The sequence below is a fragment of the Palaemon carinicauda genome, unplaced genomic scaffold (assembly GCF_036898095.1).
Source record: "Palaemon carinicauda isolate YSFRI2023 unplaced genomic scaffold, ASM3689809v2 scaffold24, whole genome shotgun sequence".
NCBI lineage: Eukaryota > Metazoa > Arthropoda > Malacostraca > Decapoda > Palaemonidae > Palaemon > Palaemon carinicauda.
Genome location: NW_027170031.1, coordinates 492,233 through 518,359, shown reverse-complemented (window position 1 = coordinate 518,359; position 26,127 = coordinate 492,233). Strand labels below are relative to the sequence as shown.

At 41.2% G+C, this 26,127-nt stretch overlaps 1 long non-coding RNA gene across 1 annotated transcript; it reads right to left on the bottom strand.

The window, feature by feature from the left end:
* Positions 1-289: 289 nt before the first annotated feature.
* Positions 290-26,127, bottom strand: LOC137636143 (uncharacterized). The gene is made up of 4 exons (XR_011042956.1): positions 26,025-26,127; positions 17,344-17,502; positions 7,218-7,462; positions 290-3,551 (listed from the first exon to the last, which is right to left on the bottom strand). It is a non-coding gene; the product is annotated as an uncharacterized lncRNA (long non-coding RNA).

Here is a 26,127-nt window from a genome sequence, read left to right as displayed (position 1 = left end):
CTCTTGGAATAAAAATTAAAACTCGTAAACTGAGGTACTACTGCAATCTGTAATAAAGAATCCTCTCCTTTCTACTTAAGGAAATAAGCACGAACGTGTTCTCATTCCAGGAATACGCACAAACTTACGAGAAACTTAGAAATTCATCCAACAGCGTTCAAACCTCTCTCCCTATGAACTAATCATGAAAGACCTTCAAAGAAATCTTGATTACAAGCCTTTTCTTCTATACACACTTCTCAACTGATTGAACTCTTTAGAAGGATCTGACTAGGTCTCTATTCCAGTGGGGATTTTAAAGTCTCTGACTTGTCCTGATACAGAAGACCCCCCCAACTCACAGTCGACTTGAAAACACTCGATTTACAATCATTTAGAGATACGAAAAAATCAAATTGAAACTAATACAAATAAGATACAGAAATTACTGTAATAAAACAATATATCATTTGATATAGTAAGTAAAAAGACATTTGTAGTAACCCGACATCTATTTTTTAAGAACACGACTATTTGCTGACTTATGTACCTGGAAATCATAGGCACGGGTTTCAGGTCAAGCCTACCCTAGGACAGAATTTAACATAATTTGACTTATAAACAGCCGTTTTGGAACCAATTAAGTTTGTAAGTTAAGGACCTGTACTGGCAATCTGTGAGGCCAGATTCAAACCATAGGAAGAAACACTTATCACCGCTATGTAATAATTGTACTTACAAACTGTCACAACATATAAATCAGAACGACTTCCAAGCTATTACTGAATAAAATTTCAGTTGTGGAATATATATAAACTTGCATAACAAGATTTATACAAAAAGAAAGTCTGGTATATGATAACAAACTACTGTATCAGCATATACTCCGAGAAAGACTATACCGACATATTTTGTGCCGATCAGTTAGTTTAAACGTGTTTAGAACCGAATTTACAATCGCAAGCTGCTTAGAGACTGAGTGGTACCTTTATCCTCTCTGACAAATCATTAATACAGGGAAAAATTAAAACCTTAGCAGATATTAATGATGGGCTAAAAGACACCCAAAAATAGATGTATAAATATCATTTGAGGAAAATACTTTGACTTTTTTATATAAACCTATGATGGATAGTCAATGTTCTTATGGAAGGGATTTTGACGAAGGAAAAATCTATTTCTGGGCTCAACCTGTGTCGCTCCGTGAAATGCTCCTTATAGCACCATTTCTAAGGTATAAATACTGCTAAATATACCAGAGAAAAAAGTTGCATGGAATGCCAGGAATATACCCTGCTCGCTCACCCTTATAGGGTGTTGGTATAGTAACTGGGGCGAGTTAAAACCACTATAAGAGGTCCCTTACCAATTGGTCTATACACTTCACAGGTGACATCATCCTCTTACAAGCAAATACAGTACGGAAAACAGTGAGAAAATTAATAAATCAATATTGCCAATAACTGTGATACAGAGGCCATGACTATAAAATAAGTTTAGGGACCTTTTCAATTGAGCGAGGTGTTACCACTTCTGCAGTATATGTACAATATCAGACCCTATTAGAATCATTAACAGGCAAAATACATTTAAAAGTATTTTAGCAAAAGAGAAAAAACATTATCTATTTATACAGGTGAAAATATTTTTACAAAAGTCATTTATCACAGCTGAAGAGACTAAAAACCATTATCTATTTTCTACAAAATCACTTTACACAATTCAGATGAAATGGATTTTTTCTAAGACTGGGTTAATTCTTAAAATTTAAAAAGGAATATTTTTAAATGGAAATTTTCATAAAAACCTAAATGTATTTCTGCCTATTAATAATGTTATAAACATACCTAGTAAGCCCTAAAAATCAGATACAATTCGAATACACTTAAGGAACAGAATGCCAGGATGTCTGCTTAACATGGAGTACATAAATGCATGGAACTATAGGTGCTTGATGAGAATAATTCTTCATCTGTGACTAAGCCTACATTCGTAAGTAAAGTAACCTTTGCAGATAAATTCTATTAAGTTCAATATACTGTTCTAAAGGTATTTCTTGCTCCTAGCAGATGAATTCTGTAAGTTCAAAATACTTTTTTAAGGTTACTTCTTGCTCCTAAGTTCCTTTCAACAATACTGAACACATTAAACTATAGAAAAATTCAACCGCGACGGCCACGAAACCTGAGCAGGTACTACGGAAACTCAATTAGAATTCTCCCTTCTGAAAATAATGACTTTTGCTATCCCTTCCCTTCAGCGTGTTTCTTGTTACTGAATGCGTTAAATCGTGGAGAAATTCAACTACGACCCTAATGAAACCTGAACAAGTACAGTACTACAGAAACTATCAAAAGTCTTCCTTCTAAAAATGACAATTATGGAAATAATTTGTATTTTTACTAACGATACAACCCTTTAGCTATTTATAGCAAAAGGTTTGTATCCCACATACGGAACTAACAATGATTTCACCAATCCCTGTATTTTATGATGCCTATAAGTTAACTGTGATATATCATAACATAAAGCTCTTTTAGGTTTAAGTGTTTCTTACAGAGCTCAGACTACAAGCATTGAAGGTCTTTATACAATTACGTAAACGGTCAGATTTGACTTTACCCTTCTGATGAAAAAACTGATAATCTCAAAAAGCTAAAAATTTTTATGAAAAAGTAATAACCTTTTGTTAATCCCTACAATTATGGACATCTAAGTCTAAATTCATCAAACAGAATTAGAACGAGATCGAATACCTACAAGTTCACATACTGTATCTAATATACGTTAATTCATACAGTACATATCTTTCTGTATCTCCTATCTTCAGCGGATAAAACAAATGCTTTTCTACACATTCCCTTACAGGTCCTCAACTTGCAAACATAATTGGTTCCAAGAAGCTGTTTGTAAGACAAATTGTTTGTAAGTCCAATTCTTTTACATTTTGGACTAGTTTAGACCTAACCTGAATTCCATACCTATGATTTCCAGCTAAAAAAGTTAACAAATAGTCAGGTTTCATATGAAATCAATATCAGGATATTACAAATGTTATCTTGCTTACTGTATTAAATGATGAAATATTGTTTTATTGTAAGTTGAGGACCTATATATAAATAGTTTGAAATAACTAAACTGTACAGTATAACATATTAAAAAATGGTTTACTCTTCACTTGATATGTACAGACTAAAGCTACAGACACCTGTTCCTCAATACCTAATATTTCTCATACAGAGAATGATACATACAATACACCTTTACGACTTTCCAAGTATTACGCTATTCTTTTCAAGTCTGACATAGGATAACTTATTTTCATCTTTCAATAAAGTTACCCAGCAGTTCAACTAATAATAGTACTTTAGCTAATAAGTTTATATATAAATTTCTTTCAAATTAGTTCTAAATACAGACATATCCGTCAAGGAATGAAAAATTGTAGTAGAGATGAGCTAAGGAGATGGATCAGATGCGAGTTCTTGATGAAATTCTCGTCCTTGGGGATGCTTGAATTGGTGGGAATCTCTTCGGTGGATTCTCTTCGTGCGGCCGTAACGCACCGACATCTGTAAGAGAAAATTGCGATTTTAACATGTTATTCATTAACTGATTTAAAGTGATTATTATCATTATTATTATTATTATTATTATTATTATTACTAACTAAGCTACAACCTCTGTTGGAAAAGCAAGATACTATAAGCTCCAGGCCTCCAACAGGGAAGAATAGCCCAATGAGGAAAGGAAATAAGGAGATCAATAAACAATATAAGAAGCAATGAACAACCAAAATACAACACTTTAAAAACAATAATAATTTATTCCATGACTTTTCATACTACAAAAGGTCCTCAACTTTCAAAAATTCGGAGATACAGAGAAAAATACAACTGAAAATAACAAAGCTAAAGAAATACAGTAATGAAATAATATTATATCATTTAACCCTTTTACCCCCAAAGGACGTACTGGTACGTTTCAAAAAACACATCCATTTACCCCCATGGACGTACCTGTACGTCCCTGCAAAAAAATGCCATGTACAATTTCTTTTTTTTATGATATTTCTTTGAGAAAATTCAGGCATTTTCCAAGAGATTGAGACCAACCTGACCTCTCTATGACAAAAATTAAATCTGTTAGAGCAATTTGAAAAAAATATACTGCAAAATGTGCTTGAATAAAAAATAACCCCTGGGGGTTAAGGGTTGGAAATGTCCAAATAGGCTGGGGGTAAAAGGGTTAATACAGCAGGCAAAACGACATTTGTGATAACCTAATATCTATTTTATATGAAACTTGATTATTTGTTGAATTTTGTAGCTGGAACTTATAGGGATGGGGTTCAGGTTAGGTCTAAATTTCTCGAAAATTCAACTTACAGCAATTTGACTTTTACAAACAGTTTCTTGGCATCATTTAACTTTGTGTACTTGAATGGGTTAACCCTTTAACCCCCAGGCTCTTTGGAAATTTCCAACCCTTAACCCCCAGGCTCTTTGGAAATTTCCAACCCTTAACCCCCAGAGGGTTATTTTTTTCCCAGTACATTTTGCAGTATATTTATTTTTAAATTGCTCTAACAGCCAAAATTTTTGTCATAGAGAGGTCAGGTTGGTCTCAATCTCTTGAAAAATGCCTGAATTTTCTCAAATAATTATCAAAAATATGAAAAAAAAAATCTAAATAGCATTTTTGTGCAAGGACGTACCGGTACGTCCATGGGGGTAAAGGGATGGGTTTTGTGAAACATACCAGTACGTCCTTTGGGGGTAAAAGGGTCAAGTTTGTGTACTTGAATAGGTTAAAGTATGAAGACTAATGAGGTGAAAAATATCACGCTAAAATAGCTCGTCATTTCAAAACATTGTAATAAAAACTGTGTTGATAAATTACTCAATAATATGAAAAACAGAATTAAGGACTCTTGGCAACATTAACAGTTACATTTAGGTGCTATTATAGTATGCTATCTACCGTCGAATTTCTATTATAGTATGGTATCTACCACAAAGTATGTTATCTGCCGTCAATGTTAATCCTCCTGTTTGATGAGGATTATCAAACAGATTACTTACCACCAGTATGTTATCCTCATTGGACTTTAATGATAGTTTAATAATATTTATTGGAAGGACAACATGGATGCATAATTATAAGCAGTTTGTAGGTTAGGTTAGGTTGGGTTAGACTATGTTAGGACATGGGTGCATAATTATAAGCAGTTTGTAGGTTAGGTTAGGTTGGGTTAGACTATGTTAGGACATGGGTGCATAATTATAAACAGTTTGTAGGTTAGGTTAGGTTGGTTTAGATTAGGTTAGGACATGGGTGCATAATTATAAGCAGTTTGTAGGTTAGGTTAGGTTAGTTTAGATTAGGTTAGGACATGGGTGCATAATTATAAGCAGTTTGTAAGTTAGGTTAGGTTGGGTTGAGTTAGGTTAGGTTAGGTTGGGTTATCAAGTCGGTAGTGATCCTCCTTAGTAGAGGCGGATTAGCAAGTAGACCGTACCCTTAGGGACTGATGGTGGGTATCATACTATAGTCAGAGAAGGGTGGTAGATAGCATACTATAATAGCACCTACATTTACTCTGCTCAACTGTTACTGCTCACTTGCTTTTTATACAAAAACAACAAATGCAGCCATTTCTAGTCCACTTCAGAACAAAGGCATCAGTCATGTTAATTTATATCTGGGATTTGGCATGTTCTTATCACTGCATTGACCAGTGCGGATTGGTGACGGTGGGAGATTTTCATCTGATCGTTCACTGTAAACCAACCTAGTATGGGTGGCCCAGACTAGTACAGCTTTGCTGATCATGGCGATACGCAAACCCTTTCACGACATCAAGCTATTCCCACTCAGAAAGGGCTTTTTATAGTCATGAGCTAAAAAATTTCTTCTTACAATTTCATTATTATTCTTAAAATATAATTATTTCACTACAAACCAATTGCCTTACATTAACCCAATTTTCTAAGATTTCACCAGTTGTTTTTATCTCAAGCTTTTAAATCAATACTTCTCCATTCATCAGCTCCTACTTAACAATACACAGTCCTCAGCCATGTAGGCCTGGGTCTTCCAACTCTTCTATTACTTATCCTAAAATATTTCATGTATTTTTATTCATTACTTATATACTATATAGTTTACTTGCTATTCCCTTACTTCCCTTCATCACTGGACTACCTACCCTGATGGAGCCCATAGGCTTGTAGCATTTTGCTTTTCCATCCAGGGTCATAGCTTGGCTAGTAAGGGATAATGATTTCTGTGTAAAAACAAATACTCTAAAAGGGTGATTTAAACAGATAATATTTTTATCCCTTGCCTAACAGATTTTTATATTTCTTAATGGCATGAACACTATCTGAGGACACCAAATTCATCTAACAAATAGCTGTTCATTAAACTAACTTAACTAACACTGCAACATTAAAAATACAGATGTGCCTCAGTTTAACCCTTTTACTCCCAGGCTCTTTGGAAATTTCCAACCCTTAACCCCCAAGGGGTTATTTTATCCCAGCACATTTTGCAGTATATTTTTTTTTCAAATGGCTCTAACAGCCTTAATTTTTGTCATAGAGAGGTCAGGTTGGTCTCATTCTCTTGGAAAATGCCTGAATTTTCTCAAAAAAATTATCAAAAATATGAAAAAAATAATTTTTATAGCATTTTTTTGCAAGGACGTACCGGTACGTCCATGGGGGTAAAGGGATGGGTTTTGTGAAACGTACCAGTACGTCCTTTAGGGGTAAAAGGGTTAACGGATATGCCGGCTGAGGTCTGACACGTTCATGAATGCAAGACGTGAGAAAAATGCAAACCTACACAATACAGTACCTTTAAAAATACCAGACTTAATATATTTCATTTTTATAATCACATTTACAAAACTTAGCAGTCTAGAAATTAATCCTTTACAAAAAGAATGATATCTCTTAGGAACAAAATTACAGGAGAGGGGGGTTTCCAGTTCCCTCGTCCTGTCCCTTTTAGTCGCCTCTTACGACATGCAGGGATACGTCGACGTTATTCTAATTTATGTTATTCCCCTGGGGCCACAGGGGACATAACCCGGCTGAATCCCTGGAAAAGTTCCCTTTTGTTCCTTTTTCGATATCCACTACCCCCCAAAATTGGGGGGAAGGACTTGGTAAACAGACATAAAGAATTATCATTAGTCTACTGTTCATTAGTATTCAAATCCTTCTTACCTTTATTAGAGCGATGTAGATTGGTGTCTTGATATTTATCCAAAGACTGAACAACACAATGGTCTCGGCATTGGCCAATTGTAGAAGTCATGTTACATCAAGTCTTACACGTGTCAGAAAGGCCATCACACTGTGGAGTTGAGTGGGGAAATGATGAGCCACAGTGCCCCCGAGATGTGTTCATAACCATACAAACAGGCTTTCAGCTTCCTTCCTTTGCAGACAGTCATCGTAGAGTTCAAAATCTGTGAAGAAAAGTATGAATTTTAGCATTTCTTGCATTAACTACTTTGAAGTCATTCAAATAATAATTTCATAATACTACTTATTCCTTAAATTCTTCTACGTAACATGAAGACTCATGAAGTTTTTAAGTGGAGATTCTCACACTCAAATACCCATCGCTTCGAAGTACTAATAAAAGCTCTACGTTGATAAATTACAACTCAATAGCATGAAAAACATAACTAAGGATTCAGAAAAAATAGTCACATGTATCCAGCTTAACTGTTATTGTTCACATGTTTTTCATCACATTAAACCTTTTACCCCCAGGCTCTTTGGAAATTTCCAACCCTTAACCCCCAGGGAGTTATTTTTTTCCCAGCATATTTTGCAGTATATTTTATTAAAATTGCTCTAACAGCCTTAATTTTTGTCATAGAGAGGTCAGGTTTGTCTCATTCTCTTGGAAAATGCCTGACGTTTCTCAAAAAATTATCAAAAATATGCAAAAAAAAATGTAAATAGCAGTTTTTTGCAAGGACGTACCGGTACGTCCATGGGGGTAAAGGGATGTGTTTTGTGAAACATACCAGTACGTCCTTTGGGGGTAAAAAGGTTAATAGTCTAAAGATTTTCTTCTTAAAATCACAATACCATTCTTAATATATAATTATTTCACTACAAACCAATTGCTTTACATTAACTCAATCTGGGGTAGCGGAAATATCCACACGCTAGAAATGCACAGAAGTCCAGTTTTCGAAGATCTAAGTATGTACTCAATACCCTGAGAACCTCTAGCGGTGAAACTGATCCTTCTCTACTCCAGAAATGAAATGCCATTTGACATTAACCAACTATTACAGTACTACCGTAATACAACGAAAATACGCAAAATTACTCGGCACGCCATTGTATACAGGTGAAACAAAGGTGCAGAGTATGTACTTTAAACTACCCGACTTGAATAAGCTAAGGCATGAAGAGTACATAGGTTTATTACTGAATTACTCACACACAATCAAATACAGACATATCAATAAGACCTGGACCAATATTCAGATATCATATCATTATCATCTCCTCTTAAGCCTATTGATGCAAAAGGCCTCGGTTAGATCTCGCCAGTTGTCTCTATCTTGAGCTTTTACTTCAATACTTCTCCATTCATCATCTCCTACTTCACGCTTCATAGTCCTCAGCAATGTAGGCCTGGGTTTCCAACTCTTCTAGTGTCTTGTGGAGCCCAGCTGAACGTCTGGTGAACTAATCTCTCCTGGGGAGTGCGAAGAGCATGACCAAACCATTTCCATCTACCCCTCATCATGATCTCATCCACAGATACACTATACTCAATTTAGATTCCTATATGACTCCCATCTCAAAAGGTCTCTTAAGAGACACGAGAACTCGAGTGACGTCCCACGCTAGGTGGACAAGATTATTCGAAGCTATCCAAGATACCAACGGACCGAGGGTAAAAGTATTCAGGGACCTGTGTGTATATCCCTCAAGATAGTGAGTGGTGAAGATTGTCTGACATTTCCAGACTCCAGCCGCTGAGAGACTCTTCCTGAAGGCTCATGTCAAACCTAGACTTCTGACTTTGTGCGCTTTTTTGGAAATTACCCCTGCAGGATCCGCCCGTCTGATGGCTTTCCGAAGAGAGAAAACGGTGCTCCTGGAAATCTTTTTCTTCACCCTGCCGGTAGTGTAAGCTTGTTCTCGTCGGAACCGAGAGCAGGTAGCAGCTCCGTGAGCTATGTAGTGTATGCCAATCCTTCTACTTTGGGATGGCTACATTCCACGTACGTATCCAACTGTATTACCTGACGAAAGAAGCAAGAACATACTAATAAAGTATCGCTTATCCTAGGGTAAGGTTCTCAATACTACACTGTTTCTACCACTGGGAGAGAAATTGTAGGAGTCACAGTTCAGCGACTCTTATCGATGGGTCTTCTTGGATATTATTATTACGAAGTTCCATCAAAGAATCTATTTCCTTTATGACACTCGCCAGATGGTCCGCAAACTAAGAGAATCCTAGCCGACAACTGTGCAAGCAAACTTGGCCTCTCAGTGCTTATATAAGTGCCAAGATTAAATTATCCTGGGGATCGCCGCGACAACGTAATAAGCTTTGGTGCATGACGCCCTTGATACAAAACTGGACTTCGGCATGCTGGAACCAGGCGAACACTTTTCTGCTAGTGAAGGGCGGTAGTTTCATTGGGGCAGCATGTGCCAAAAAGGCAGGTTAGGTGGGCAGCATCTTAAAACAGTAAGGCATAGCAGGGTGGGGGGTGCAGACAAAGCGAGCCATTAGGAGGTGACTGAGAGATGAGTCAAATGCAACTACAGTAACTTTTTTGTACAAATCAAGAGTATACATACAACCGGTTCCAGTCAAGAATGACATAAAAATTCAAACACAATGATTCAAAAACACAGGCATGAACAGGTTATCAGTGCAAGGGGAAAGCGATAACGACAATATACAAAAAACAGAAAATACCTTTCCAGTGTACGAGCGTGTGTAATACACGTGCGGTACAAACCGATACCAAAGCTCAGTTGCCTTTAATAAGGGAGGGGCTCACCTTCCGCCTGCCAGAGACAACAATCACCTTATCAAAAGTTTTACCAGATGCTTTCCAGCTGAAATCATTCTTTCTATTAAGGGACAATGCTTTGTATTCATGTAAGAACAAATAGTTTTAAAAATTATTTAACCAGATTCAATTCATCCCCAAAAAGGTTTTCACATTACTTAATATCACAAACATTATCTGAGGAGAGCAAATCCAGCCAGCAAATAACTGTCCGTTAAACTAAGGCAACACGTTTACCATTCTAGATACTGCTGTGCCGCTGTTTAACAGATATGCTGGCCTACTATGTTTGTAAATGCAGCTTTCCTGCATAAACTACTCTACAAAATACTCTAATAGCCCTAACAGAATTTATCATTACAATCACTTTTAAGAAACTTGGCGGTTTAGAAATATGTTATTTTTATTAATAAAATAAATTTTTGAATATACTTACCCGATAATCATGTAGCTGTTAACTCCGTTGCCCGACAGAATTCTATGGAGGGATACGCCAGCTATCACAATACTAGAAGGGGGTGTATTTACCAGCGCCACCTGTGGCCAGGTACTCAAGTACTTCTTGTTGACACCTCCTCAATTATTCCTCGGTCCACTGGTTCTCTATGGGGAGGAAGGGAGGGTCGATTAAATCATGATTATCGGGTAAGTATATTCAAAAATTTATTTTATTAATAAAAATAACATTTTTCAATATTAAACTTACCCGATAATCATGTAGCTGATTCACACCCAGGGGGGTGGGTGAAAAACCAGTGTACAAGACTAAAGGATAGGTAAGTATCCCGTATTTCATATAATCAGTTATCCACAATAACAATGAAATAATAAGTACCTGGTAAGGAAGTCGACTTGAACCGTTACTCTGCCTTTAATAAGATCGTCTTCCTTACTGAGCGCAGCGTTCCTCTTGGGAGGCTGAATCAACTCAAAGGTGCTAAAGTATACAGGGCTGCAACCCATACTAAAGGACCTCATCACAACCTTTAACCTCGGCGCTTCTCAAGAAAGAATTGACCACCCGCCAAATCAACAAGGATGTGGAAGGCTTCTTAGCCGACCGTACAACCCATAAAAAGTATTCAAGAGAAAGGTTAAAAAGTTATGGGATTATGGGAATGTAGTGGCTGAGCCCTCGCCTACTACTGCATTCGTTGCTACGAATGGTCCCAGGGTGTAGCAGTACTCGTAAAGAGACTGGACATCTTTGAGATAGAATGATGCGAACACTGACTTGCTTCTCCAATAGGTTGCATCCATAACACTCTGCAGAGAACGGTTCTGTTTGAAGGCCACTGAAGTAGCCACAGCTCTCACTTCATGTGTCCTTACCTTCAGCAAAGCAAGGTCTTCTTCCTTCAGATGAGAATTTGCTTCTCTAATCAGAAGCCTGATGTAGTAAGAAACTGCGTTCTTAGACATTGGTAGAGAAGGCTTCTTGATAGCACACCATAAGGCTTCTGATTGTCCTCGTAATGGTTTTGACCTTCTTAGATAGTACTTAAGAGCTCTAACTGGGCAAAGTACTCTCTCCAGTTCGTTCCCCACCATGTTGGACAGGCTTGGGATCTCGAACGACTTAGGCCAAGGACGGGAAGGAAGCTCGTTTTTAGCCAAAAAACCGAGCTGCAAGGAACATGTAGCCGTTTCAGATGTGAAACCTATGTTCCTGCTGAAGGCGTGGATCTCACTTACTCTTTTACCTGTTGCTAAGCACACGAGGAAAAGAGTTTTTAATGTGAGGTCCTTAAAAGAGGCTGATTGGAGCGGTTCAAATCCTGATGACATTAGGAACCTTAGGACCACGTCTAGATTCCAGCCTGGAGTGGACAACCGACGTTCCTTTGAGGTCTCAAAAGACCTAAGGAGGTCCTGTAGATCTTTGTTGGAGGAAAGATCCAAGCCTCTGTGGCGGAAAACCGCTGCCAACATACTTCTGTAACCCTTGATCGTAGGAGCTGATAGGGATCTTACGTTCCTTAGATGTAACAGGAAGTCAGCAATCTGGGTTACAGTGGTACTGGTTGAGGAAACTGCATTGGCCTTGCACCAGCTTCGGAAGACTTCCCATTTAGACTGATAGACTCTGAGAGTGGATGTCGTCCTTGCTCTGGCAATCGCTCTGGCTGCCTCCTTCGAAAAGCCTCTAGCTCTTGAGAGTCTTTCGATAGTCTGAAGGCAGTCAGACGAAGAGCGTGGAGGTTTGGGTGTACCTTCTTTACGTGAGGTTGACGCAGAAGGTCCACTCTTAGAGGAAGAGTCCTGGGAACGTCGACCAGCCATTGCAGTACCTCGGTGAACCATTCTCTCGCAGGCCAGAGGGGAGCAACCAACGTCAGCCGTGTCCCTTTGTGAGAGGCGAACTTCTGAAGTACCCTGTTGACAATCTTGAACGGCGGGAATGCATACAGGTCGAGATGGGACCAATCCAGCAGAAAGGCATCCACGCGAACTGCTGCTGGGTCTGGAATCGGAGAACAATACAAGAGGAGCCTCTTGGTCATCGAGGTAGCGAATAGATCTATGGTTGGCTGACCCCACAGGGCCCAAAGTCTGCTGCAAACATTCTTGTGAAGGGTCCACTCTGTGGGGAAGACCTGACCCTTCCGGCTGAGGCGATCTGCCATGACATTCATATCGCCCTGAATGAGCCTCGTTACCAGCGTGAGCTTTCGATCTTTTGACCAAATGAGGAGGTCCCTTGCGATCTCGAACAACTTCCTCGAATGAGTCCCTCCCTGCTTGGAGATGTAAGCCAAGGCTGTGGTGTTGTCGGAGTTCACCTCCACCACCTTGTTTAGCTGGAGGGACTTGAAGTTTATCAAGGCCAGATGAACTGCCAACAACTCCTTGCAATAGATGTGAAGTGTCCTTTGCTCCTGATTCCATGTTCCCGAGCATTCCTGTCCGTCCAGTGTCGCACCCCAGCCCGTGTCCGATGCGTCCGAGAAGAGACGGTGGTCGGGGGTCTGAACAGCCAATGGTAGACCTTCCTTGAGAAGAATGCTGTTCTTCCACCACGTTAGAGTAGACCTCATCTCTTCGGAAACAGGAACTGAGACCGTCTCTAGCGTCATGTCCTTTATCCAGTGAGCAGCTAGATGATACTGAAGGGGGCGGAGGTGGAGTCTCCCTAACTCGATGAACAGGGCCAGCGATGAAAGTGTCCCTGTTAGACTCATCCACTGCCTGACTAAGCATCGGTTCCTTCTCAGCATGCTCTGGATGCATTCTAGGGCTTGGAAGATCCTTGGGGCCGACGGACAAGTCCGAAAAGCTCGACTCTGAAGATCCATACCCAAGGAGAAAATGGTCTGGGATGGAACGAGCTGAGACTCCTCAAAATTGACCAGGAGGCCCAGTTCCTTGGTCAGATCCATAGTCCATTTGAAAATCTCCAGACAGCGACGACTTGTGGGAGCTCTTAAAAGCCAGTCGTCTGACGGAGCCGGACACAAGATCATGATACTGCTGCACAGTCTGTGAACTGTCAATCATGGGCAAGCGAGGAAGTACAGTGACAACCCGAATCTGTCTAGACTGTCTGGGTCGTACAGACAACTCCTTAACGGGTTGCTGAGGTTGCCGCACTGCGTCACAACAAGTCACTTCTGTTGGTTGTTGAACGTCTTCCCCGTGACACATTGACTCCGTAAACAAAAAATCCTCTAACAAGGACTAAGCTTGGACTGCATGTCATGCAACACAGCTCAAGGTCTATGGGAGCAGGTGTGGTAACAGACGGGATTAGCGACTGAAGTGGAACCATTACCTTCCCTGTAAGCATGTTATGCTTAAATAAAAGTCCATAAGAGGTTATGCAGCTAAAGGCTCCCTCCAAATGACAGAGTCCTCAAGGGAATATCAGAAGGAGGGAGAAAAGAACTTTCTCATCTACAGGGACCTTATCCTAGAAAAGCTAAGTTCTCTGAGTGAGGGTTCACTGGTGCAAAAGCAGCAGACTAGAAGGCAACGTTATGAAACTGCTTGACAGTCTAGTGAGTTGGCAACAACCCAAGATGTGTTGAGAAGCATGCGGTAAGGTATGCAGAGCATGATGTATGCAGAGTATGCTGTATGCAGAGCATGCTGTATGTAGAGCATGTTGTATGCAGAGCATGCTGAATGCAGAGCATGCTGTATGCAGAGCATGTTGTATGCAGAGCATGCTGAATGCAGAGCATGCTGTATGCTGAGCATGTAGTAAGCAGAGCCTGCTGTAAGCAGAGCCTGCTGTAAGGAAAGCAGAGTGTGTGCATGGCGTATAACATTTCTCAGAAATTCCATGACCAGTGCTAGAGTGCTTTATGCATGCTTGCATGGGGTTTAAACCATGGTATGAAAATTGAGATAAGGTATGCTGAACAGCAGAGTCAGAACGAGCTGGAACAACAATAGTTGTGGTTTCCTCTTCAAGACTCCGTTGAGGGAACACCTGAGGCTCAGTCTGCAAAGGCTGAATAAAAGACAAGCAGAAGGAAGGCGAATGGGTGGAGGAGGCTGACTCCTAGCATGAGTGGTTGAACCCAAGGGTTGCGCTTGCTGAGCGGTTGGCGGAAGCGGAGTAGCAAGTTCCAGTTCCTGTGGTGTGAGCGGAGCGCGATGAGGAAGAGGCTGCGCAGAACAAGGTAAATGTCTCGCAAGCTGAGGCTCCTGAGGCGCAAGGCTAAGGTGTTGTGGTGCTTGCCTTGTGGAGGGTTGAGCTCGCTGCAGCGAGAGCTGAGGAGACTGACTCATGGACGGGAGAGGTTGTTGTACCTCAACCGAGTGTTGCATCACTGGTGGAGCAGCAAGTGGAGGCGGAGGAAGAGAGGTATAATCCTCCTGATCCCATTGTAAAGGTTGCCTTAAGGAAGGCGGAGGCTGAACACCACAGGGAACAGCAAACTCAGCACGTGGCTCAACATCGTACGCCTGGCAGGTGGTACTGCGATCAGGCGGAGCGAGCGTAGGCGGAGGGAGTGTAGGCGGAGGCGGAGGAGTAACACTCTCAGCCCGACACTCACGCATTAAGTCCGAAAGCTGTGCTTGCATGGACTGTAGTAGAGTCCACAACATCGTACGCCTGGCAGGTGGTACTGCGATCAGGCGGAGCGAGTGTAGGTGGAGGGAGTGTAGGCGGAGGCGGAGGAGCAACACTCTCAGCCCGACACTCACGCATCAAGTCCGAAAGCTGTGCTTGCATGGACTGTAGTAGAGTCCACAACATCGTACGCCTGGCAGATGGTACTGCGATCAGGCGGAGCGAGTGTAGGTGGAGGGAGTGTAGGCGGAGGCGGAGGAGCAACACTCTCAGCCCGACACTCACGCATCAAGTCCGAAAGCTGTGCTTGCATGGACTGTAGTAGAGTTCACAACATCGTACGCCTGGCAGGTGGTACTGCGATCAGGCGGAGCGATCATAGGCGGGGGGGAGTGTAGGCGGAGGCGGAGGCGCAACACTCTCAGCCCGACACTCACGCATCAAGACCGAAAGTTGTGACTGTATGGACTGCAGTAGAGTCAACTTGGGGTCGGCAGACACTAAGGTCTGCTGAGGTAAAGCCTTAACAGCCGAGATCTGTTGCGGCAGAACCTTACTCCTCTTAGGCGGAGTGTAATCAACTGATGACTGAGGAGAGTCAGAGCTAACCCAATGACTGCATTCGGGTTGTGAACTTTAACTTCGTACGTCTGGCATAGGTCTGGGCTTAACGTTTAAGAGGTCTTGAGACCTGAGACCAGCGTTACTCTGCCTTTATTTTCTCCCCTAATCTCTTCTGCAGACGAGAAAAATAAGGGCTCAATCATCTGCGGGTGGGAGTGACGGTCTCGGTAAGACACGCCCACAACCACCGAGGATACTTCTGTGCGCCGATCAAGGCCTGCTGAACCCTTATGCCCTTCGACATTGCTTCTCCCCTGGGCTTGGGAGCTTGCAAGAGGTCCCGGACTGGGAGGACGACTGGCGCGCACAAAAGTACCCTCACGCACTAATCACTTATCACTTTGATTTCTGTTTGCACTTCTTTCACTGAACTCGAAACTTTAAGTGGTTTGTACCTGAAATACGCAATTCTATCCTTTCTCAAAGTTAGTAATTGCGAAAACAGAATTACAATGTAACAGAAAAATCTAATGAAAGATAATTCAGTGGCTGGAAAGAGACTAAACACTAGATCACTCTAGAAACGTTTAGTTTCTTCCCCTAAAGAGACTAGGGAGAAGAGCAAAAACGATAACGACGTTACTCGTACGCCTGGCAGGCTTGAATGAAACGTTTATCCTCTTTCTCCCTCCGTCTCTATCTCTCCTCTCTCTCTCTCTCTTGACTTAGAACCTGAGAGAAGAGCCCAATCATATATATCGTTAAAACATATTATTGTTAAAGGAAAAAACTGAAAAGTTCCTTTATTAGGATCAAAACCATTAAGTTAAGAAAGAATGAACAAAACGCTAGACACGGTTACTCTTACTGCAACGTGAAACCGTGAACATTCTTTCTCTATCGTAACGATAGAGTGCAAGTTGAACGTTCTGAACGTCAACAACTGCAGAGACAAAACAAAACGTTAGTTCAACTTTGAAAACAGTACGAGACTATCAAAGAAATTCTTTCAAACTCTGTGGCGGAAATAGCATAATATGTTAACAGGTAAAACCGAAATGACGGGCTCAAAGTTTATTAACTTCGGTAAAAGACCGCCTACTATTAGGAAGGTCGAATATAAACAAATATAAAAATTAATTTTAATGAGTTTATAATAAAAGGAAGTTAATCGAAGAGGCCTATAAGAGGCGGAGAGATATAAAATAAATCTATAACTTTTGTTAAGCAAAATTAAGAAAGAGAGTCTATACTCTCTTAGACACCAACACTTCCGTCTAAGGGAAGGGTCGGCCATTGAAAGGTGAACGAGAGTTCATACTCTCTCGTCACCATAATTAATCAAATTAATTCCAAAAGCTAACTAAGCTAATATAGAAGTTTCCAGTAAAGCGACAGCCGAAATCAAAGAGAAATACTTCACCAAAGTCGTGAAAATACTCCAAGAACATAAGCGTATCCCAGAACGTCTTGCCGGAAGCACGACAGAGGAATAATTGAGGAGGTGTCAACAAGAAGTACTTGAGTACCTGGCCACAGGTGGCGCTGGTAAATACACCCCCTTCTAGTATTGTGATAGCTGGCGTATCCCTCCATAGAATTCTGTCGGGCAACGGAGTTGACAGCTACATGATTATCGGGTAAGTTTAATATTGAAAAAAATCCTTTATGTAAAGGTAAGAATTCAAATCCTTCTTACCTCTACTACAGAGATGTAGGGTGGTGTCTTCATGACACAACTGCATTAGTGGCAACCAATATTCTTGCCATCTTCCTCCAAAGTAAACTTCAAGATTCGGGTACTCTTCTCTCCTACTTCCCGCATACTGCTTACGCAAAGCATCATTTCTGTCGAGACCTGAAATGACACAAAAAAAAAATATAACACGTAAATCAGTACTACTAATAATGTTGAGATATTAGTGTTAAAAGTATCTTGCATGCATACTAAGCAGTGCTCTGAGGCAAATACTGTACCTAATTTTTATCAAATATTCTGAGTAATTATTCATTATTCAAGACTCAACTTTCAGTTAATATTAATTGATCAATGTTTGCCTTTATAACATCAGAAACAAAATCAAAATCAAGATATTCTTTTAGTAATTTGTATTTTTCCTAACTATACAAACCTCCTTTAATATGAGCTGGAACTTGACTCTCAATATTTATAAAATGTCGTGGGTAGTGACTGCAAGGAGGCGAGTAAGCTCTGTCCACCAGACAGGCTACAGAGAAGCCACTTTGACCTTAACCTAAGACTTGTAGGGCAGTTGAGGAAGAAAGTTAAAAGGTCTCAGATTTGTGTGATTCGTTCCTTCACAAATACAAATATTTGTCCTTTAACCAGAGACTTATAACGAGGAGACAGGAAGTCCCTATAACCAAACTGGTTGGTTCAATTCCTGGGATGTCAAAGCGTTCACACAGGTAAAGGGAGATAAAGTTTAACCCCTGCCGCCCTTATAACAACCTGAGAAAAAGATGTCCCGGGTGATAAGCCAGGTTTCTGCCAAAACTTGACAAAAGGTTATGAAAAAACTTCTATTGATACAAATATGGTGTCTGTTAATGCATGGATACAGTAGGAAATGGATTTGCATATATCTCTATTCATACTCTCCCACACGTACGTTGCTCCATTGGGAGGTTTACCTGCATCAAAGTCCTATCCGGCAAGTAACAGCAATACCGCCACACTCCAAGTGAAGGGAAAGAAAAGAGGAAAAAGGGCCATGTACTGTTATAATCACGTAACAAGGCACACCTGACGATCCACGTTGTTTTGCCCATTGTAAACTCAGTAGATTGTACTATAATCTAAGTTACTAAGACTACCAAGATGATGCACTCACACACGTAACAGTAGACCAGTTGAATCCTGATGCCCTAAGCTTGCCAGCCAAATGCTGTAGCGATTTCCATACCCTTATTACATGTGTCTCTTTGTGAACAGTAAACTGTTATTAATTCAATCACTATCCATCTACTGTGTAACACCCTCTCGAAACCAAATCCAATAATGGCCCAGCCTAAATGCCCAAGTATGAACTGGGCTCACCAGCCCCTGGCCGAGTCGTTTCGTGCATTCAAGGCGCATGAACTTGTACCTCGAAGACCAGGAAGTCACAGGCCCGGGCAAGCAAGCAACTAAAATTAAAATCGCCCTCAGCGATGAGGGCATAAGGCGTATCTTGGCGAGCGGCATCACTGAACAGGAGCAACGCGTGACGCAGAACATATGGAGGCTTATTGAAAGTGAGGTCAATGCAACGGTCAAAATAAATTTCCGAGTTCACCGCCTCGAGTTCGCAAATACCAAACAGATACCTGCCGAAACAATCAGTCAATTCCTGGCCCGACTACGTGAAAAAGCAACAAGGTGCAAGTTTGAAGACAGAGAACTCAACGAACTACTTATCGAAATGACCATACTACGAACACAATTCGAGGAATTTCGGAAAGAACTCATAACTAAATCGAAAGGTAGGGAATACGAGGACATTGCGGCCTCCACAGCATCATTACGCTCCATACATATGAGCTCTGAGAACGCAAGTACAAGCCATACCAACGTGGATGCAATCCGAAGGGAAAGCATCGAGCCACGGAACAAACCACAAACCCCGGACAACCCCTGGGGGAACTGCGGGCTTAGCCATCCCATAAGATCATGCCCTGCTTACAATGACAGATGCAGTGGTTGTGGCATCAAGGGGCACTGGAAAAAGATGTGCCGCAAAACTGTCGGAGGCAGAATAGTGCTAGGAAACAACACACAGCAGACACAACACCAGAGCAAGACAAGAGGGCGCTCCTACCGACGTCCAAATTGGGCTCCTAGCCACAGGCAACACGAAGTTATGGTTAACGAAAACCCCGATCTTGATGAGTAAATAGATTATATGCCAAACTTCGACATGATAACGATATTCGACATAGGAGTGGCAACGAAACGAGAAGCATTCTCAAAGCTCATGGTCAAGCATGAAAACCCCGCAGACTATGGGCCCCTGAAACTAAAAACCGACACGGGTTCCAGAGGCAATACCCTGCCCTTGAGGACATACAAGCATATGTTTGGTGATGCACCCACCAACCTCGTACTACCCCCAGAACCATCAGTAAGACTAACATCATACAGTGGCGACAATATTCCCTGCCTGGGGTCACTAATGCTCAGCGTCCGCAAACTCAGCAACCCAGCATTCTCGCAAGAAAAGTTCTTCGTGGTCGATGTGTCTGGCCCAGCCATACTTGGCCTTCCCTCGTGCCAAAAGCTTGGTATTGTGGAGATCAACGTCAACGACGTTACTGGAGTACCTGAGCAACCAAGCCAACAAGGCCCTATTAGGTCAGTCGAGCAACTAAAAGCGCAATTCCCAGCACAGTTTGACTGTATCGGCATACTAAAAGAGCCCGCGATGCTCCTCAACAAGGATGACGCGATACCTTTCTGTGATCTGCCCCGTAAGGTGAGTATCCACCTGAAGCCCGGCTTCAAGTCTGAGCTTGACACTATGAAGAAAGAAGGGGTTATCAGACGCGTAACGGAACGCACAGACTGGTGCAGCAGCCTCGTGTATGTCACAAAACCCAATGGAAGCCTACGGATCTGCCTTGACCCAAAGCGGCTCAACCAAAACCTCAAAAGATGCCCCCACAAGATTCCCACTCTAGAAGAGATCAACCCAGTATTCTCCAAAGCGAAGATGCTCTCCAAGCTAGACGCCAAAGCAGGCTACTGGAGTATACCGCTACACGAGGACTCGCAATTACTGACAACGTTCCAAACACCACACGGCCAGTATTGTTGGACAAGACTACTATTCGGGCCGAATGTAAGCCAAGAAATATTTCAAGCCAGGATGGACTCTATCATCGAGAATCTCCCAGGTGTTGTTGGCATTGCCGATGACGTGGCAATATGTGGGAAAGACCAGTCGGAACACGACAAAAACCTGATGGGGTTCGTGCAGCGTGTAGCCCAACGAGGGCTCAGCCCAAACTCGAAGAAATGCTCCATTTCAAAACCAGAAATCGAGTTTTTCGGAACACGCTATACCAGCAAGGGCATGATGCCAGACCCGTCAAAGGTACAGGACCCGCATAACATGCCGTCACCCTCCAACAAAGAGGAACTACAGAGATTCCTGGGAGTAATGACTTACCTCAGCCCCTACGTACCACATTACTCAGCTCAGTCACAAAGACTTCGAGATCTGGTCAAGGAAGATGTGCCCTTCCAATAGGAAGAAGACCATGAATCCACCTATCAACACCTGATATGCCAAATAGCGCCATCAAGCACGCTATTTTACTATTACCCAACTCGACCCGTGGCTCTTGAAGTCAATGCATCGCAAAAAGGCCTCGGAGCGGCCCTCATCCAAGACGGGAAGGTAATAGCATTCGCCAGCAAAGCCCTGACACCAACGCAGGCAAATTACAGCAATATCGAGCGAGAGGCCCTTGGACTAGTACAGGGCGTACAACGATTCCATACCTACCTATACGGAAGAGACTTCGAAGCCGTCACTGACCACAAACCCCTCGTTAACATCTGGTCAGTGCCCCACCTAGACTACAACGTCTTTTCTTGAAACTACAGGGGTATAACATGAGGGTCAAGTACAAGGAAGGACGAACCCTTGTACTCTCCGATGCCCTATCACGCCTTCCTAACCCACAAAATGACAAGAAAATCCCCTTGGATACACGAGTGGACGGACTAGAACTAGATAACATCGATGTGATATCAGTCGCACTCAAAAAATTTGGTCCCCAGATTTTGGAAGAGGTCCGCCATAGGTCGGACACCGACCCAGTGCTGCGCACTCTCAAGCATACTATCATCGAGGGTTGGCCTACCTCAGTAAAAGGCTGTCACCCCGATATCCGTCAGTTTTTCTCATACAGAGAAAGCCTTGCCGTGGAAGACGGAGTCATATTCAAAGGGCGACAAGTTATCATCCCCAAAGAGGTCAGAGGCCGGATACTGGACCAGCTCCACCGGTCCCACCAAGGGATCACAAAAACACAAGCCCTGGCACGGGAGTGTGTATTCTGGCCCAACATCGCAAAGAATATAGAGGACAAGGTCAGGGCATGTGACATATGACAGAAGTACCAGCTCCAGCAAAGTTCTAGTGTAACCACGCATCATGACATTCCCCCAATGCCCTGGTTCAAAGTCGCCTCGGACATCTTCCAAATTGGCCACAAGACATATCTGATCACAACTGATTATTTCACAAAATTCCCGATAGTCACCGAACTAAGAAACCTGTCATCTGAAAGTGTGGCCAACCTACCTCAAATTCCTGTGTTCGCTGTTCGGATGCCCCAAAACCCTGGTCTCAGACAACGGACCACAATACACGGGATCAGCCATGAGGGACTTCACAAAAGCCTGGGGTATTGAGCACATCACATCAAGCCCACATTACCCTCAGTCCAATAGCCTCGCAGAGCGCGCAGTCGGAACATGCAAGGCGATCATCCAAAAATGACTTGAGACAGGCAGTCTATGCATACTGCATTACTGCACTTACGGGCCACCCCGATCGACAATGAGACAACCAGCCCCGCAGAGCTCATGTTTGGTCGCAATGTGACCACTGACCTACCAGGCCGATACGAACCACATCTCGCACACAATATCGCTCCAACATCATCACCACAGCCTCCACCACGACCCACCGATATATCGCTGCCGCCACCTAGTAAGACCGAAATAACCCACCAAAGACCCGCAACTAGTGATAGCACTGCAGATCCGACAGCGGTGTATACCAAGTCAGGCCGGCTGGTGAAAACCCCATACAGATATATTGAAAGTAACGCGGTCACATACCGTAAGTTCCCATAAAGTGTTAAGTTAAATAATAATAAACGGCCCCCCCTCGTTTCATGACCGAAAATGCTGAGAGGTCGTTACCAGAGTTTGAAACTCAACAAGAAAAGTTATCAGTCTCAGAACTGATGTGATTCAGAATAATGAATTTTAATTAAAAAGTTACGAGTCTCGGACTGGAGAACAGGCTCCATTTCGAACACTGTCGTTACATATGTGTATCAGGTTTTCATTTTATTTTACTATATTTTAGTGTTGTTGTTCTTTGCATCCAAAAAAAAAATAGAAATTAAAAAATTGTCATTTATTTTCATTTTTATGACTGCCCTGCTGTAACCAACACTATTCAGACCAAAGTCTGCAAAGCTTATAGCTATTATGCTTATACAGTGATGCCTCAGGATACGAAAGTAATCCGTTCAGGATACGGTTTCGTATCCTGAGTCGCGTTTTACATGTAAATAGCCTAATCCGTTCCAAGCCTTACAAAAAGTCACCTTTTCTTTCATAAACACGCTAAACTGTAGTAATAAACATGCAATGCAGCCATTTCTATCATTCAATAATTAACCCAACTGTTAAAAACAGCCTAATCGATTCCAGAAACCACTATGAGATTATTCAATAATGTAGTTATAGCCTAGTTATCCCCTCCAAGCCCTAAGAAAACGGTCCATTTTCTTTACTACTGTATAAAAGTTACGGTACTGTATGTAAAGCCTTTGGATCTGTGAAGGTGTATTGTTACCTGTACGCCTAAATTAAGGGTTGATACCCTGAAAAAAAAGGTACTGTAGTCTCGGCGTCGAGTTGGGATCTCGTAAGTTTTTCGTATCCTGAAAATTTTTCCGCATACTGGGGCATAAAAAACTTTGTATCGCTTTTCGTATCCTGAATTTTTCGTAAGCAGAAACTTTCGTATCCAGAGGTATCACTGTATTACTATCCACAATCACCAATTGTACTATGCATGTTTATTGTGAAGGAATGAAAACAATGGAATACGTTCGAATATGGAACTTTCACCGTTTATCTCTTTGTACTTATATGCCAGATTAGTTATTATGTGTAATTAACTCTTTGTATGTGATAAGGGGGATGTGGTATCATGTAGTCCCATGTAGGGTATGAATAAAGGGCAGTCTCTACCTAGTACCCAAGCCATCAAGTCCTGTGTTTTAGTTACTGCAAGATCAAAATAGCGAGATAGGAAAAGTCCTCAACTTAACAAACTTGATAGGTTCCAAGAAGCTATTCGAAGCTCAATGGTTAGCACGTCAAATTCTGTTCAATTTTGGCCTAGGGTGACCTAACCTAACTCATATGCCAACAATTTTCAGTTGGAAAATTCGACAAATAGTCCCTCTTCATATTACAAATGTCGTATTACTTACTGCATTAAATTATTATTATCATTATTACTTGCTAAGCTACAACCCTAGTTGGAAAAGCAGGATATGCTCTAAGCCCAAGGGCTCCAACAGGGAAAGTAACCCAGTGAGGAAAGGATACAAGGTAAAGTAGAATATTTAAAGAAAAGTACCACCATTAAAATTTCCTATATAAACTAAAAAAATTTTAACAAAACAAGAGGAAGAGAAATACGATAGAATAGTGTGCATGAGTGTACCCTCAAGCAAGAGACCTTTAATCCAAGACAGTGGAAGACCATGGTACAGAGGCTATGGCACTACCCAAGACCGGAGAACAAATTATATATTTCTTAATTATAATATTTCATTATGTGCTTTTGATACAACGGACAGAAACAAAGTGAAAGTTACGCTACTTGGTGGGTGGGACGATCCTACAACTACCTCACTTAAAGCTTAAGCAGACATTGAAGCTTTGCTCATACTATCATCAACAGTAAAAAGTTTGCATTAAGTTAAGGAACAAACACAGATAACTTGGATCAATGCCAGGTTTACTAAAAAAGACTCAATTACGCCTATTTCAGGCAGTTCCTCATCATTTTAGGGACCTCAATTCAAGTACCAAACACTCGTAAACATCTTGTCAACACCCAAAAGTTTTATATCTGTAATTCATTATAGAATACAGTATTCCTTTGCTATATGTAAATTTCATTCCCTATATATTGATTCACACAGTTAATTTTTTTATATGTACTCCCCAAGTCAGGAGACCAGGGAGCCTTTGTATATCAGCAGCCAGTTCCTCCCGTGTGGATTAAAAACGGATATTATTATTATTATTATTACTAGCCAAGCTACAACCCTACTTGGAAAAGCAAGATGCTATAAGCCCAAGGGCTCCAATTGGAAAAAATAGACCAGCGAGGAAAGGAAATATGGAAATAAATAAATAATGAGAACAAATTAACAACAAATCATTCTAAAAACAGTAACAACGTCAAAACAGATATGTTATACATAAACTATTAACAATTTCAAGAACAGATATATCATATATAAACAATAAAAAGACTCATGTCAGCCTGGTCAACATAAAAACATTTGCTCCAACTTTGAACTTTTGAAGTTCTACTGATTCAACGACCCAAATAGGAAGATCATTCCACAACATTCCCCCCTAACCTAACCCACAAGCCGTGTCCTTACCTACCTACCTAACAGGGGGGTAACTCCCCCTCTGCGACCCCCCACACACTGCTGTATTCTAAGTTAGCCACAATACATTCAGGTGGCCACTATCATACATACACCTTCGCGAGACCAGTTCCTGACAAGAAAAAAGATGGCTGCCTCTCTAATATATATATATATATATATATATATATATATATATATATATATATATATATATATATATATATATATATATATATATATATATATATACATATACCAGTGGCGCTAACCTCTCTCTGGGAGCCTTTGTACATCAGTGGCCAGTTCCTCACATTTTCATTAAAAATGGACATCAACTAACCTAAACTTTCCCCCTAACTTATCCTACAAGCCCTGTCCTTACCTAAAGGGGGCCTAATGCCCCCTGCGACCCTCCTTACACTGCCGTATTCTAAGTTAGACATAATAATACACACAGGTGGCCGCTATCATACATACACCCCCTTAAATATTAAGCAGTCATTTTTGATGGGTTGTATTACCAGTTAGGACCTATTATGCTACAGTAAAGACTTACCCACATTTCCATTACTGACAGTCCGTTCCTCTAAGGTCTTGGTTATATTACAGTTACGGACGGGACAAACTTATCTACTAAAACACATGTTTCTCAGAGAAAAACGTGTCATTTGGGACACTTCTTTTCACGGCAAATAAATAACTTAGTGAAATATAATTTTACCAGGTCACCTATGGGGTTAAACTTACACCAAAATAGCAATGACTCCTTTGGGTATTATTTTAAATGGTAAAATTAACGGCACCTTGGGCCGAATGAATAGCTCCTAAGCAAGACATAATCTTGGGCTCAATTGAATATACTAATGACTTAGACTATGATATCTATATCTATATATTAAAATATGAATAATTTTCCTAAATAAATGTAATAATTTACTTTAATCTTACCGTTAAATATAGTTGAAATAGGTTTTTTCACGTTTTTAGGTGCACTAATTTAACACGCCATTGAAGCCACAAGTTTGTTTACATATATCCCGTTCCACTGTTC